We start from the raw sequence: 12709 nt of genomic DNA, 5'->3' as shown, positions 1-12709 counted from the left end.
CATCTTCCCTGCATGATAGCAGTGATTACATTCCCAAAATAATACATTGGTTGTGTTGTCTTATAGGATGTCTTGAAGTTGTGAGCTGATGGAAAGTTGGATCTGGCTTGGCAACTGAATGCCCCTGCCTATGTTATAATTGCAAGCTATTTCTTTGTATTTCTGACCAACTTAAGCTTGAAAGAGTTCAGAGATAATTTATGATGATATGCTGGGGCTTGAGGACCTGAGATACAGGGAAAGATTGAACAGGTTAGGACTTTGTTCTCTGGAACGTATGGGAATAAAGGAAGGTCTTACAGAGGTATCCAAAATTATGAGAGGTATACATAGGGTAAATACATGCTGGCTATTTTTCCCCTGAAGTTGGGTGAGACTAGAACTAGAAGTCATAGGTTTGGGCCGAAAGCTGAAATATTTAAGGGGGACCTGAGTGGGAACTGTTTCACTCAGAGGGTGATGTGGGTGTCGAATGAGCTGCCAGCAGAAGTGGTGGATATAGGTTCAATTGCAATGTTTAAGGGAAATTTGAACGAGAGTAATGGAAAATTAGATGGGACTACAGTATGCAGAAGGTCAACTTGGCATGGACTAGATGGGCCAAATGGCCTGTTTCTGTACTGTAGGCTCTATAACTTTATGACTGTTCATACATTGAATCTATGCATTTATTGTACATGCACAATTATCAACATTTGCAAGTTTGGTGAGAAACTTTCTTTCAGTAATGGAGCTAAATAGCTAAATTCACTCAGGACTGCAGCACAGGTCTGTTCAGGAACGCGAGAGAGTTACAGGTGAAGCTTGTGGCTGACTAGTGTGTGGTGTCCACGTTTATCACTGTGGACTGCTTTGGGCCAAAGATATCAAAGTTTTATTCCAAGGACTCATTGTTACAGCCAGTGGCAAAGGCATGTAGATTAAATCTTTATGTTCGATGCCATATTTGGTAGCACTGCTGTCCTGGATAATAGGATGAATATCATAGAGAAATTGTCTGAAATTGACATAGTTTCTGTTTCATTCTGAGTGCTCTGAGGTGGATTCTAAAGCTGTACAAAGTTTGGCATGAAACCACATGACATCTAGTCTGTAAGGACAAAGAGTGCAATTAGTTAAAAAGTAATTACATTCCCCTAATATGCAACAGAGCATTTGTACAATGTTTGTATAGCAAGAGCGGGAAGACCAGGAAAGTTTTTATTATTGAGCCGTGGTAAGTCTATCAATCAGACGTGAAGAGATCACAATGTGGCGTCAGTGTCTGCTGGGATTGCCAGAGGAAATGAAAAATTTTGCCAGAATATTTCTCTGTGTCGTCATCCCCAAAGCATATGTGAATAACAATATCTTCACCCAAGGCTGTGTCCCCACCCATGGACCTCAGCCAGTTGCCCTACGTTTGATTCCAGCCAAGCATGGCAGTCTTAAAATTTGCATTCTGGTTTTAAATCCTTATCCCTGGAATTTCTCTTCCCCATTTCTTTGTGTTTGTGTATCGATCAGACGGTAAGGGCAGCAGGTTCCCTGAAGAGTATTGATGAATCAGGCGACTTCTCAAAGTTCAAAGTAAATTTATTTTCAAAGTATTTATATGTTGGGCCGGCTGGTGGTGTAGTGGCTTCAGCACTGGACTTCAAGGCAGATGGTCAAACACAGCCGGGTCCCAACCTGGGCAGCAGCAGTATCTTCACGGAAGAAAGGCCTGGCAATCTGCTTCCCGTGTTTTGCCATGAAAACCCTATGGACCCTATGAGGTCACGAAGAGTCAGACTCAATGACTGAACAACATCCTGAGATTTATTTTTGCAGGCATTCACTGTAGAACAAACTAGTACTATAGAATCAATGAAAAATGACAGTACATGCCAAAAATGACAAACAATCAGTGTGTAAAAGACCAACTGTGCAAATACAAAATAATAATGATAATTAATTAAATAAATAAATAATGCTAAGAACATGATTCATAGAGTTCTCGAAAGCGAGTTCCTAGATTCTGGAATCAGTTAAGAGTTGAGGTGGGTAAGATTATCTACACTGTGTTTTTGTAACAATCTAGGAGATTTGTGTTCTTTACCAATGACTAGACTTTAAAAAAAATTACAAATTCATCCTCTGTATCTGATCATGATCACTGCTGATTTCCTTCACTCCACCTTCTATTTCTTCAATTCCATAATGGAATGTTATTTTAAGAGTGAGGGAGGGCTTTTGATTCGGTTAGTTGGGCATTCCTATACAGAGTGTTAGGAAGATTCGGCTTTCAAGAAAGGTTTATTAAAGTAATTCGGACTCTATATGACAGCCCTACAGCCCGAATTAAGATAAATGGGGACCTCTCTGACTCCTTCATTTTAGAGAGAGGCACTAGACAGGGATGCCCAATTTCTCCTCTCCTTTTTGCGCTATATATTGAACCACTTGCCCAACTAATAAGACAGAGCGAAATCGTAAAAGGTATCAAGGTGGCAGGGATTGAACAGAAAGTGGCGTTATTCGCAGATGATGTTTTGGTCTATCTGAGTGAACCAGAAAAATCATTTATAGGATTGTTTACACTGTTGGATGACTTTGGGAAAATATCAGGTTATAAAATAAATGTAAAGAAAACACAGGTTATGTCCCTAAATTATACACCATCCAAAAAATTGCAGGATACATACGATCTTAAGTGGGAAGCTAAATCATTAAAATATTTAGGAATAACCCTGCCGAAGGATCTTTCAACACTGTCACAGGTAAATTATGGGCCATTAATCTCAGAGATAAAAGCAGATATGCATAGATGGAATCTTATCCCCTTTTTAAGTTTAAATTCAAGGATAAATACTATAAAAATGAATATTCTTCCTCAGTTATTATATCTTTTCCGTACTTTACCAGTGGAGGTGGATGATAATCAATTCAGGGAATGGGACAAATGGATTTCCCGCTTCATTTGGCAAGGAAGGAAACCTAGAATTCGATATAACACCTTACAGTTAGGGAAGGAAAGAGGAGGTATGGTTCTTCCTTGCCTGAGAAATTATTTTTATGCCTCACAGATAACCCCGCTGTTATATTGGTGTAATAGGGAATATAAGGCTAGATGGAAGGAAATAGAATTTGGATTAGTTGACAGTTTTCCTCTTCAGGCCTCAATAGCTGACAAAGGATTGATGGCCCAGTTGGAAAAATTTAATAATGCTTGGATAAATCTTACATTAAAAGTATGGCAGAAGGTGGTTAATTCATGTGGAATTAATAACATGCTAAAACTCTTTAGATGGTGTGTATATGATACCGAATTCCTTCCCAACAGAGGAGATAAAAGATTTGAGCTATGGATAAAGAAAGGTCTTACAACCTACCTCTCATTTATAGATAAAAGAGTATTACTAAGTTTCCAAATCCTGCAGGACAAACATGGCCTAGAACATAATGACTTTTTTAGGTAGAGTTGTAGATATACAGACCTATCAACAGTAGAATTAGAATTTTTCAAGATTCTGAATTCGGCTTGCAGTTCAATACCTAGTAAATCAGTTTCTCGCCTATATAATGCACTCTCCCATGCTAAAAATGTAAATACACTGTATATTAAAGAGAAGTGGGAGAAAGAAGCGGGGTTGGTACTTTCAGAGGAGGCTTGGGGGAAGATCTGCAGCTTTCAATGGTCCTCGACTAATTCTTTGACTTGGAGAGAACATTGTTGGAAAAACATTATAAGATACTTCAAGACCCCATATCAGGAAAAATATAAAGATACAAATGTGATGTGTTGGAGAAGGTGCGGCTCCAAGGAGGCAAATCATTTTCATATTTTCTGGGATTGCCCTAAATTAAGTCTATTTTGGGAAGGTATTCATAGAACATTAGTTAAGGTACTTAGGTCCCAGATACCTCTGAACTTTGAGACGCTCTATTTGGGGCATGTATTGTTCCTTGAACAGAAGGAAGATATAAAGTTGCTGCAGGCCCTCTTAGCAGCAAGTAAGAAATCAATCACTAGAAAATGGCTAAATCCAATACCACCTACATTAGAAGATTGGTACGAAATTATCTTGGAAATATTTAAAATGGAAAAGTTGACTTACTCCCTGAGAACTCAAAAAGAAACATTTTATCAAATCTGGAATAAATGGATTGAATATATAACCCCAATGCGAGCAGACTTTAGATGACTGTCCTAATGATTTATATTGCTCTTCTCATCAACACAGTAATATTGCTAACGTAAGCAGCCCTAGTCTAAATGTTTGTTGTTTTTTTTTGGAAAATAGAGAGTTAACACAAGTAAAGGGAAAGATTTGGGAAAGGGATAAAAAAAAATGAAAAAATTAAGTAAATAAGTACATAGGGATTGGATAATTATGTCTGCGGGCAGGAACAAGCACGAACAAATTGGGATATAAACACCTACAATGGTTGGTATATAGGCTTGTATGCAACATTTTGGACCAGTGGAAATGGTCCAGAAGGGTTGTATGGAAACTATTATTACCATTTTTCTTAACAACTAATTTCATTACTTAGCCTAATAGGTTAGATTTACCACAGTACATAATTATCTATTTAAATGTTTATCTTCCTTTTATATCATCTCAATGTGTACTTAAGAATGTATAAATAATTGTAGTTTTATACATATAAAAAAATGGAAAAAAAAAGAGTGAGGGAGGAGGCGTCGGGGCTGGTGTAGAACTTGTTCCGTTTGCAAGGATAAGTGCCAGGAGGAGGATCAGTGGGAAGGGACGAATGGACAAGGGAGTCACGTAGGGAACGATCCTTGTGTCATTACTGATACAAATTGGGAACTACGAAGAAGTTGAAGGTTTTAACAATAATTTTGAATGTTACAATGAAAATGAAGATTTGCAGGTTGCAGTCGTCAATAGCATTGTGTGAAGGCGGACTATTATCTACATTAGGTGTACGTGTTGATGTTTTGTTCATTTACAGTCAATCAAGAGAATGCGGCAGCATACATGGCATACTCTGATAATACAGTTTTATTGTACTGTGGTAGTATTGATAGTATTCTAATCTTTACTGTGTTTCATTTCATTTAAATACATAATTTGTTACTCAGATGGTGGTTTGTCTTTTTTATACCTTTTTAACTATTAATTAAAGACAAAAGGACTTGGGAATCCTCATGCAGAATTCCCTGAAGGTTAACTTGCTGATTGAGTCAGTAGTAAGGAAGGCAAATGCAATGTTCACATTGATTTCAAGAGGACTAGAATATCAAAGCAGAGATATAATGCTGAGGCTTTACAAGGCATTGATCAGACTGCACGTGGAGTATTGTGAGCAGTTTTGGATACCTGATCTGAGAAAAGATGTGCTGGCATTAGAGAGAGTCCAGAGGAGGTTCACAAGAATGTTTCTGGGAATGAAAGGGTTAATGTATGAGGAATGTTGGCTCTGGGCCTGTACTTGCTGGAGTTTAGAAGAATGAAGGGGGGTATTATTGAAACAACACACACAAAATGCAGGCCAGGCAGCATCTATGGAAAAGAGTACAGTCGACATTTTGGACCAAGACCTTTTGGCATGGGATATTACTGAAATCTATTGAATATTGAAAGGTGCAGTACGAGAGTCTAGGACAAGAGGGCGCAGCCTCAGAATAGAGGGATATCCATTTCGCACAGAGATGAGGAATTTTTTTAGCCAGAGGGTGGTGAATCTGTGGAGACCATGTGATTGGGTATATTTAACATGGAAGTTGATAGGTTCTTGTTTAGTCACGGTGCCAAATGTTACAGGGAGATGCCAGAAGAGTTGGGGTTGAGAGGGATAATAAATCAAAGTCCAAAGTAAATTTATTATCAAACTGCATATATGTCACTATATACCACCCCGAGATTCATTTTCTTGTGGGCATACACAGTAAATCCAAGAAACATAATAGAATCATTGAAAGACTGCATCCAACAGGATGGGCAAACAACTGATATGCAAAAGACAACAAACTGTGCAAATACAAAGAATAATAATAAATAAATAAACAATGAATATCAAGAATGAAGACAGGGCGTCCATAGCGTGTGGCAATAATTCAGTGATGTATTGAGTGAAGCTATCCCTCTGGTTCGAGAGCCTGATGGTCTTTGATGATGGTTACTGCTTTCCTGTGAAAGTGCTCCGTGTAGATTTGCTCATTGGTGGGAAAGGCTTTAACTGTGATGGACTGAGCCATGTCTTTTTGTTGGATTTTCTGGTCAAGGGTGCTTCTGTACCAGGCCGTGATACAGTCAGTCAATATACTCTGCACCGAACATCTAGAGAACTTTGTCAAGTTTTTGAATGTCATGCTGAATCTTTGCAAACTTCTAAGGAGGTAGGGGTGCTGCAGTGCTTGCTTTCTGATGGCAGTTACTCGCTCGGCCGAATATAGATCCATTGAAATGTTGAAACATTGAGGAATTTAAAGTTGCTGACCCTCTCCACCGATGAGGACTGGTTCATGACCTCTAGTTTCCTCCTCCTGAAGTCAATAATCAGCTCATTGGTCTTGCTGATATTGACTGAGAGGCTGTTGTGGCACCACTCAGCCAGATTTTCAATCTCTCGCCTATGTGCTGATTCGGCCAACGACAGTGGCAAGGTCAGCAAACTGAAATATGGCTGTGGAGCTGTGCTTAGCATTGACAGTCACAATTATAAAGTGAGTAGAGTAGGGAGCTAAGCACATTGCCTTCTGATGCATCTGTGCTGATGGAGATCATGGAGGAGATGCTGTTGCCGTTCTAAACCTGGGGTCTGCAAGTGAGGAAATCGAGGATCCAACTGCACAAGGCGTTATTGATGCCAAGGTCTTGAAGTTTATTGATTAGTTTTAAGGGGATGATAGTATTGAATGCTGAGCTGTAGTTGATAAAGAGCATTTTGATGAATGCATCTTTGCTGTCCAGATGTTACAGGGCTGAGGGAAGAGCCAAAGAGATGGCATCTGCTGTTGACCTGTTGTGATGGTAGCCAAACTGGAGCGTATCCAAGTCTCTTCTCAGGCAAGATTTGATATGTTTCATCACCAACCTCTCAAAGCACTTCATCACATCGGATGTAAGTGCTAGCGGACCATAGTTACTATGGCAGGTTACCATGTTCTTCTCAGGCACTGGTATAATTGAATCCTGCTTGAAGGAAGTAGATACCTCAGATTGCCAAAATGAGGGGTTAAAAATATCAGTGAGCACTCCAGCCAGTTGATCAGCACAGGTCTTTTGTACTCAGCCACATACCCCACTGGGCCGGATGCCCCTCCTGTTGGCCTCAGAGTCTGAAATCACAGGGTCATCGGGGGCTGTGGGAGTTTGTGCAGGTTCCTGCATGTTTTGACAGTCAAAATGAGCATAAAAGACATTGAGCTCATATAGGAGCGAAGCCCTGTTGTCACTATGTTGCTTGGTTTAATTTTTTTAAGAGTTGATAGCATTCAAGCCCTGCCACAGCTGTTGAGCATCCCCGAGTGGCTCCAGTTTGGCTTGCAATTGCCACTTCGCATGTGAGATGGCTTTCCAGAGATCATACATGGACCTCTTGTATCCTACTTGGTTGTCCGAGCTGAATGCCACTGATCTGCCTTCAGAAGACTACGGATCTCATGGTTCATCCAGAGCTTCTGGTTGGGGAAGACTCTGAATGATTTTGTGGGGATGCTCATCTACAACTTTTTATAAAGTATGTGACAACCATGGTGTATTCATTCAGATCCTTTGATGAGTCCTTGTACACAGTCTATTCCACTGAATCGAAACAATCCTGTAGCTGCTCCTTTGCCTCCCACGACCACCCCTCTGTTGTCCTTACCTCTGGAGTCTTGCTGTTTAGCCTCTGCCTGTATCCAGGTCGGAGAAGGGCAACCAAGTAATCAGATTTCCCAAAATGCGGTCTAGCATGGAATGGTGGGCGTTCCTATTCCTACTTTAGCAATGGTCAAATCTTTTGGAACCCGTGGTGCTGCAGGTTATAGGCTGATGGTAATAGGACAGAGATTTCTTTAGACAAACCTGATTGAAGTCTGCAACCATGATTTGATGAAGAACAAACCATGGGCATGGTAAATGAAGTCTCAAAAGTCCCCGAGTCGATCAACTCCCGAGTCCCCAATAGCAGGTGGCAAAAGGGAGAAACTCCCTGCTATAAACCTCCAGGCACCGTCAACTTGCCGATGCCTTGGAAGCAGCCGACCACAGCCGACACTGAGTCCGTCCGTCCAAAAACTTCGCGCCTTCGACCAGCCCCTCCGATACAGCCTCCCAAACACCATCCTCTGCCGAGCGCCTTCGACTTAGCCCCGGCCGCTGAAACAAGCAAAGCCGAGGATTTGGGGCCTTCTGCTCCGGAGATTCCGGTTACCACACAGTAGCAGTGGCAGCGAAGCGGGCATTTCAGAAGTTTTCCAGATGTTCCTCCGTACTCTCACGTCCGTCTCCATCAAAGTTGATCCATCCATCAATCAATCAATAGCAATTTAATTTCCACGGCTCTTTTGGTGGGATTTGAATGTGGAACTCTGGACTGTTAGTTCTGCCCACTGGATTAGTAGTAGTCCAGTAATTTATCTGCTACATATGTTAGTGTTAGAGGTGGAGAAGGCTCATGCAGGTTAAAAGCACAATGGTCAGCCTGTAACTTCTGCCTGAAGTGTAAAGTCCATTTTCTCAGGAGGCTAAAGAAACTTGGCTTGTCTCCTGTCGATCGTTGCCAATTCTTATAAATGTACCATAGGAAGCATCCTGTCTGGATATGTGACAGCTTGGTATGGCAACTGCTTTACACATGCTATGAGTAACTACAGAAACTTGTGGACACAACTCAGCACATCACAAGAACTGGCCTCCCATCCATGGACTCTGTCTCTACTTCTCGCTTTCTGAGTAAGCTTACCCGCTGGATGGTGGGGTTGCCGATGCTTTTGTTGGAGCAAGCGTGGGGAGGGGGAGTTGGGGGGGGTGGGTTGATCCTTTTGCTGCTGCTTGGGCATGGGTGGGGTGGGGGTTCTTTGGGGTTCTAACGTTTTTCTGTCATTCATTCTTTGGGTTTTTTTTCCTCTCTGTTTCATGGATGTTTGCAAAGAGTAAGGTTTTCAGGTGGTATGCTATATACAGTCTGATATTAAGTTGAACCACAAAACCATTGAAAACAAAAGACCACGGGCAGTTTTTCTTCTATCTTCTTCCATTGAGCAGAAGATGCAAAAGTCTGGAAGCCCGTACCACTAGACTTGAACAGTTTCTATCCTGCTGTTGTAAGACTATTACATAGTTTCCCAGGACGAACAGTTGGAATCTTGACCTCAGAAAATACTCTGTTATGAACTTGCACCCTACTGATTATCTGTGCTGCACTTTTTCTTGTAGCTGTTACATTTTATTCTGCATTGATACTGCTTTACCTTCTATCTCAATACACTGTGAAATGATCTGATCTGTATGAAGAGTATGCAAGACGAGTTTTTGACTGTATCCCGGTACATGTGACAATAACCAACTAACTCCAAGACCAGATTTGTTGGGCTAGCATCTGGTAGTGCTATTCACTGGCAGAAACTGGGCAATATCTGTAATCAGCTCCAGACTCAGCTTCTAACAGATGGCATAATTGATGGAATAGATAGGGTTCCAGCAGGTTTTGACAGGAACTGGTCACTAATGGAGTCACACAGGACAGAAAAGGCCCTTCAGCCCATCCAGTGCACATCTGCCATCAAGCAGCCTAGTGATCCCATTTTTTTACCCCTACTTTCCTATTATCTCCTAACATGCTACCATGCACAGGGGCCAAACTTCAGTGCCAAAACTAATCTACCGACCATTGTGAGGTGAAACCAGGGCACCCTGGGGGAACCCGCACAGTCTTGGAGAGAATGTGCAACCTCAAGAGAGACAGGAGCAGAGGTCAGGATTGAATCAAGGTCACTGGAGCTGTGAGTTGCCAGATCCTCAGCTTGTTGCTATCTCGGCTAACGCAAGCTAGCGGAGATGCACTCTCCGTCTACACTTTTTTTACACCTGCTCATTAATGCAAACATCTGGCCAGCCAACTCCATGCATACAAGCAGGTAGACATGGTCAAGGGGTTCATTTGTTGTTCAGACCAAACAGCAGAATGGGGAAGAAATGTGATCTAAGTGACTCTGGCGGCGGAATGATGGTTGATGCCAGTCAGGGTGGTTTGCGTACCTCAGAAACTGCTGATTTCCTGGGGTTTTCACGCACAGCAGTCTCTAGAGTTTATAGAGAATGGTGCAAAAAAGCAAAAACATCTAGTGTGTGGCATCTGTGCAGGTGAAAATGGATAGGCTATAATATTTGAAGACCAGGAACATGTACTCACTGGCCACTTTATTAGGTACAGGAGATACCTAATAATGTGGCCATTGTGTGTTAGATATAAGAACCCTTAGTTTAATCAAGGATTCTGCCATTAACAGCATTAATTTTCACTAATGTTACTTCAAAAGTTCTGTTTACTTTTGCACTACTGCATTCAACTTGCCTTTTGGCTCATGATCTGAGCTTATCTGTCCATGGGAGATACACTGATATTTGAGGAAGTGAAAGCTTTTGCAAGTGAGAAATTTCCTGGCTTGACTGATGCAGTCTGTCTAGCCATTTGTTGCATTATACCGCCAGTGTTACAATGCAGAAGTGTTTGGACATCTTCACAATACTACATTGTATGTGGTGGAGTGAGAGATACTGTGTATAAGGGGCAGCTGTACAAACAGTGCACTATGGTATTAGAGTTGCAAAAAGACACTACTCAAATGTGTGAATACAGTTGCAGCTTTGATAATTATATACTTAGCAATCTACATATGCTGAAGCACTTTCAATAGGACGTTATCTGTTAGAATTTAGAATTCGAGATTTACATGTTCTTCTCCATCTTGCAAGCACCTGGCTTATGTACACCAATACATATGAACAACTGTTGGCAAAATTTGTGGGATGGATATTGCTGCTGCTTCAGGCTGCAGACATATCCTGCTCCCTGTGAACTGAGTTTGCAACTGTATTTCTGACTTGCAAACTGTTCTGTGTATAAACAGGTCATGGAAAAGAACCCGACTATAAAATGGGGACAAACAGTATAATTCTGTGTTTTTAATTGTTCAGCAGATTACCAAAGGCACAACTGATTGCTATTGAAATGAAAGACATATTGTTTGGTGAATAGATCACAATATCAAGAGATTAAATTTGAATTAACTCCTGCAAAGTATTACTTGTATGCTTTAGATTAAGATTCTGTTAACCAAGTACTATAAAGTAATTCTACTGATTTTCAAAGAATAAGCCCCTATTAAATTTGACATATATGAGTGATAACAATTTTTGTACAATCCTGGATAAGAATCTAAAGATGATCCGTATTAAAAAAAAAGAGATTTCAAATTATGCAGGAAAGAACAAAAAAATCAGCATTTTGGAAAATGAAACGAACTGTTAAGTTTGCCAAATGTAAATTTTGATTTTTTTTCTATCATGAATTGCTTGAAATACTCAAGAGAGTTAGAAGAAAAATGAGAATAACATTTCAGATCAGTGACCTCTCATCAGGGCAGAAAGTTTGCCAAATACTTTTTCCCAAAGTTGGTGCCTGACTTTGCATCTGATCTTTATGGTTGATTAAGGCACAACGTAGCTGAGAGATGGAGCCCTGAAGGAGTCTCAGACTCTATCCACGTGGTCTGGACTGAGTTCATTGGCATCAACAGTGAACGCCTTACAAGGATTCAAGAAATAAACGTATGCATTTATATATCTTTCAAAATTTTTGGTTATTCCAAAGTACTTAATGGCAAACTAAATACTTTTGAAGCATAGTTATTGTAGTGTGAAATAAAACAGGAAAAACAATGTGATCTGCTCAAGTAATCTACTCTGTAGCATTGATTGGCAAGGGCACCAGGAACAGCTGTGCTCTTCTGCAAAATATTGTCATGGATCATTTTGTTTCTGCTTGGTTTAAAGTTGTGTTTGAAAGAGAGCACAATATTCCTTCAATCCCAAACTTGGAGTGTCAGGCTGGATTTTTGTGCTTTAACCTATGGAAACCACTGAATCATAATGTATCTCGGGGCACAAGAAACTGCAGATGCTGGAAATGTGGACATAAATAAATCTGGAGATATATACATAAATCTGGAGGAGCTTAGTGGTTCAGGCAGCAGCTGTGGAGGGAAATTGACATTCGATGATATGGGTTGAGACCCTTCATCAGTCCTGGTCGCAACCTGAAATGTTAACTCTTGATTTCCCTCCAGGGGTGCTGCCTGACTGTCTTAATTCCTCCAGCAATATGTGTGTTGATCATGATGTGTCTTGATTTCCTTCTAGTTTGAAAGCTGTTATGGGCTTGGATCTTCTGGACTAAAAGTTGGCAGTTATTCTGGGAAATGTAACTGGGTGAAACTTTAGGACCCCAATTGAGTACAGCAGACCTTGGACTTTTGTGCCATCGATTGTCGATCTTGGAGAGAAGGTGCCTCGCCATTGTACTCCATGCAGAGTCCAGTAGAGGGATGTAGTGGTCTGTAACTTCAGCTGGGCAGTGTACCAGTGTCTTCAACGTCCCCATTGACTTCAGTACAGGGAAATAGCTGCATTGAGAAGATTAAGTATGAGAAGATGTCATTTTTGATTTAAATATATTATCTCCTTTTATGTTTTAGAGATGCAAGTCATGGATATAGGCTATTTGGCCC

The 12709-nt window shown here is 40.8% G+C and overlaps 1 protein-coding gene across 4 annotated transcripts in view; it reads left to right on the top strand.

Moving 5' to 3' along the window:
- The window catches only part of cd276 (CD276 molecule), a 461861-nt gene that overhangs the window by 4461 nt on the left and 444691 nt on the right, over positions 1-12709 (top strand). Inside the window, exon 2 of one of the 4 annotated variants that reach the window (XM_063070221.1) lies at positions 11636-11750. The exons of the other annotated variants lie outside the window; for them this stretch is intronic. The gene's annotated coding sequence lies outside the window, so the exon portion shown is untranslated. The remainder of the gene's footprint in view (positions 1-11635; positions 11751-12709) is intronic. 4 annotated transcript variants of the gene reach the window in all.

Source organism: Mobula hypostoma, chromosome 18 (assembly GCF_963921235.1).
Source record: "Mobula hypostoma chromosome 18, sMobHyp1.1, whole genome shotgun sequence".
Classification (NCBI taxonomy): domain Eukaryota; kingdom Metazoa; phylum Chordata; class Chondrichthyes; order Myliobatiformes; family Myliobatidae; genus Mobula; species Mobula hypostoma.
The sequence above is the reverse complement of the archived record's forward strand: the minus strand, read 5'-3'. Positions and strand labels throughout refer to the sequence as shown.